The sequence below is a fragment of the Suricata suricatta genome, chromosome 9 (assembly GCF_006229205.1).
Source record: "Suricata suricatta isolate VVHF042 chromosome 9, meerkat_22Aug2017_6uvM2_HiC, whole genome shotgun sequence".
Classification (NCBI taxonomy): domain Eukaryota; kingdom Metazoa; phylum Chordata; class Mammalia; order Carnivora; family Herpestidae; genus Suricata; species Suricata suricatta.
Window position 1 is genome coordinate 72,915,909 of NC_043708.1, and position 4,877 is coordinate 72,920,785.

Genomic DNA, 4,877 nt, shown 5'->3' on the forward strand with positions numbered 1-4,877 from the left:
ATAAATTTGAGAAATGTAGTCTAGTTTACAAATGAAAGTGGAAATCTGAAATGTTTTTCTTCATATTATAGAAATCCAGTCTAAGAAACTACAGAAACTAAATCTGAATCATCTTTTTCTACAATAAATGATATAACAATTTTAAATGACTGACACAGAGGAAGATAATTTCACAATGTTGACCCCAAAAGTTAGACACAAAGTGTGTATACTATCTGAACCTATTTAAATAAAGTCAGAAATAGACTAAACTTATCTATGGTATTAAGAAATTTCCAGTAGTGGTTATCCTGGAAGGGAACAGGGACAGGAAGGGCTTCTGAAGTGCTGGTAATGTTCTGTCTTGATGTAGAAGTGTGTGCTTTGTGAAAACATACAAGATGTGAAATTCTATGTGGTGTACTTTCGTGTTTATTTATTGTAAAAAATAAGCCAGGATATATAAAGAGACAGCATTACATTGTGTGAGAGCTCAGTAGGCAGTCATTGCGTTGAGTGATTAGGTTTCATTCCTTTCTCTATTCCTTTACAAATTGTATGACAATACAAAACCTAGCAAAACCTGAAGGTCTAGAGCTGTGCCTCAGCTCTTCCTGGAGTTCTATTATATGAAGGAAACTAGTGCATTTGTTCTTCTCAGTTATTCCCTGACATTATTCCCCTTAGCTCATAGTTAATAATTTTGGACATAGTTTTGAATTATGATTGATATTTGATGGGACATTTAAAAATTATAGTTCTATTTCACAACAGTAGTCATGGCAAGGAATTTATACCATGAAAACGGTTTCTTCTTCTCCACTCAGTTAATCTGCAGTCTATTCTATATATAGTATATATATTTTTATCAGCACTTTATCCTTATTACTTCTTTTTACTTTTGATTTTTACTTTTATAATAAGCTACCTAAAACTGGGAAACATTGTATGGTGAATAAGAAAAATAAAGGGTGAAATATAAAGACATCTCTCTATATCTATGTATATCAGGTTCTTGGAAGAAATTGTCATTTGTTTTACTGAGTTCTAATTATCTACACGTTTTGATATTAATGTCTTTATTTATATTGCCTAGTGTTTCCCTGAGGTTCACAGAGGTTTGCACATAAGTACAGAGCATGTGGTGAATAATCTTAACTCCCAGAAAGCACATGCAGGGACTCACACCTGTATTTCAAATCTTCAGTTCTCTAGAAAATTCCTACAAGTAATTAAATCACATATCATCACTGATTATATAAGACTACACCTTTAGGAATTTCAGAAGAGACTAACAGCAGTCTGAAGTCAGAGCAAGCTGAAGGTAAAATTATACAATGAAATCAGTTTGTCTTTGAGAAGACACCACAATCTCCTCAGTACATTTCTCCCGTCCTTACCTTTTCTTGTTAGCCTGTTTTTAACTTAACTCCAGGCACACCCCATAGCCTATCCTCCCTAGGAAACATCCTGACCCACGGATTTCTTGACCCAAATACTATATTGAATGCCTGGAAGCAGGCGAGGAAATAATATCCAACAAGTCCTACTAATGAGGAGTTCACATGTGTCCTGTTAGAAACAGCAAAGCTTTAAATTTAGTACAAGAAATGATTCTTCCAGGGAGACCTTCTAGATACAGGTAGCAGAGAAGACTTTCAAGTTCCTTAGAACAAAACACACAATCCACTTATGTGAGAAAATCACAGGAATAACACCCCCAGTAAATCTTCTGCAATACACTATTCCTTCACCATTAGTGGCTTCTTAGGGGCCCAGAAAAAGCAAAGATCCTGTTTTCCAAGGAGGAAAATACTAGGCAAATTGATTCACTTCATGACTAAATTTCTTAGTACAAGAAATTATATATAAGGTCTTAATATAAAAAACCAAAATGATGTGTAACAGAAACTCTAAATAAAAATACTTTAAATATAAATTCTTTACTTCTGATATAAATGTGTTCTAGGGGTGCCTAGACTCAGTCTCTTAAGCATCTGACTCTTGGTTTTGGCTCAAGTCTTTATCTCATGATTTTGTGAATTCAAGCCACACATCAGGCTCTGTGCTGACACTGCAGAGCCTACTTGGGATTCTCCCTCTCTCTCTGCCCCTCCCTTGCTGTCTCTGTCTCTCTCAAAATAAATAAACTTTTAAAACAATACCCAAATAAATGCATTATTTTTTAATTCATTTGCTATGTAAGTATGTAAATGCCCCCTCACCCAAGGCACTGTGTTGTGCACTGGTGATAGAGCAGTTAGGTTTGTAACTTGCCTCTTCAGAGACCATTTACTAATATTCGTCCCTTGTTTACATAAAGAAGTTGGTGAGTCCTCATTTTTCTTCACTCACTAGCACATTTCTATTTAGATGAAATGACTGTCTTTTTACACCAAATAAAATTAATGTAATGTGGTGAAAATGTAAAGCTATTAAAATTTTTTAAAAACTATGCTAAATTTACAGCTGTATAACTGAGCAGATTATTTAGCCTTTCAGGGCTCGTTATCATCAAATAATAGATATGCAAACATTATTATTCTAAAGAGACACTGAAAATATTTCTTAAGTAATTACATAGGATAGAAATCTTTTTTCTTTATTTTCTCTCCTCCCCAACTTAAAAATAAATAAACAATTGTTCCTCACAATCACAATGCAGCTCTTTCTGCCCACTGCTTCTTTCCCTGTCCTTTAATAAAAACACCTTTTGTACCAAAAAAGTCTAAAGAATTCTTTCTTGAGCATTTGCTATATGGCCCTGCATCATGTACCCACCATGCAGTGTTTAAGCATAAAATATATTAACATACACAACAAACATTTCTGAGTTCATGGGAGAATTACAACTTCACCTGCCTATCAAATGTTTGCAAGAGTAGTTTTTATCAATTTCTCGATTTAAAAATACTCTGAACAAGTGTATGGAGAAATCTGTAATCGCTCATCAGGACTAAAAATATGTAAATATTTTTAATGTATTGTTTCAGATCAGAATAGATATTTTCTGATAATTTACATACTCAAACATAACATGACCTGATTCATCCAAGATTGAGTTTCTAATTAGTAGATGCATTATTGTAAAGACCAATCTTTCATTTCTTGCACTATTTGAAAGTAAATTAGCCAAAACATGGAAAGAGCCTAAATGTCCATCACCTGACGAATGGATCAAGAAGATGTGGTATATATTCACGATGGAGTACTACACGGCAATGAGAAAGAATGACATATAGCCATTTGTAAGAAAGTGGATTGACCTTGAGAGTGTCATGCTAAGCGAAATAAGCCAGGCAGAGAAGGACAGAAACCATATGTTTGCACTCATAGGTATATAGGAAAAGAGGAGAAACCTAATGGAGAACCAGGGGGAGCAGAGGAGGGAGAGAGAGTTGGGGAGAGAGAGGGTTGCAAAACTTGAGAGACTATTGAATGCTGAAAATGAACTGAGGGTTGAAGGGGAAGGGGGAGGGGGGAAAAGAGGTGGTGGTGATGGTGGAGGGCACTTAAGGGGAAGAGCACTGGGTGTTGTATGGAAAACAATTTGACAATAAAATATTATGGAAAAAAACCAGAGTGAATTAATGCATGCATACAGAGTTGTACTAGGTGTCCTAGGTTGTACTGAGTGGCCCTCAGATCCCTCCTTTTTGAAATTCTGTCAAATAAATCTTTTCCTACTATGTCCATCTTGGATAATATGACTGGTGGATTAAGTGAAATAAATAGTATTGTTTACAGAAGTCAGCAAACTTTCTCAGATAAAAATAGATCTTTCATAAGCTTTCCAGCATTACTGTCATTCCCCTCCCTCTCTAAATTCAGACCAGAGATACAACATTTACTGTGGAGGCAAATGCTGGTGCGTGGTGTTTGTAAGGATACTGACAAAGTGCTTTCACTTACCTAAGGTGAAATGGGAAGTGTGGATATATCCTATAATTTATAGTGAGTAATACTTGGTAAGAATTTTGTACTTCCGTGTATCCTAAGAAAATAGACTTGGCTCTGAAGAAATAAATCACAAAGTTTCATTTTAAATAAGAAGAAAATAGACTCAGGATGTCCGTAGCCAAGATAGACTGCCTTCATAGAAGTGAGAGAGGGCTAGATGCAGTAGTATTTGAATTTAGGTCCAGAGTAGCTGGGGGACTTCTTGGAGCAACCAGGAATCTAAGAGACAAAAAGGAAGAAAGGCCAAACCAAAATCTTCTGTTTCACAGTTTTGTAAATTATGTAACCTAACTGTAGCTATTTTGCTTATGTTTTCAGTAGCAGTACACCACATGGTTACAAATAGAGACCTATAGAAATCAATACCAATCATATGTAACTAAAAAGCACATGAAAAGGATTATTCCTTAGTTTCCATTGCAGCTTCAAGTATGGAATATTTACCCACATATATTAGGAAAATACATTTTTTCAGCTTAACCTCATCAGATAGGTCCAGAAGTATAGATGAAATTCTTCAGAGATTTAAACATTGTTCATAAGGGGATCTTTCAATAACTTAATCTACAACAATTTCATATAAGTTGTCTTTTAAAGATTAGCAAGAATATTTTTATGAAGTATCACTTATGATACAGTATTTATTATACGATTCGTAATCTGTAAAGAGTGGTAATGGAAATATTGCATCATTTTGTCAAAACCATGTTTAGGGAGTATTTAGGCGTTTACTTCCTTTGATCTTAATTCCCCTTCATTCAACGTGTAGATTAGTTTTTCTCTGCTTCTCAGAGATGTGTTATATATGATCATCAAATAATTGAATCAATCATTTTGTATAATACCAATATACAACATTTTGTATAATATTAATAAGGTTGTAAAAGATAGTAACCACATATAGGCTATCCTTTTTTTTCACAAGTAGGATATCTTTC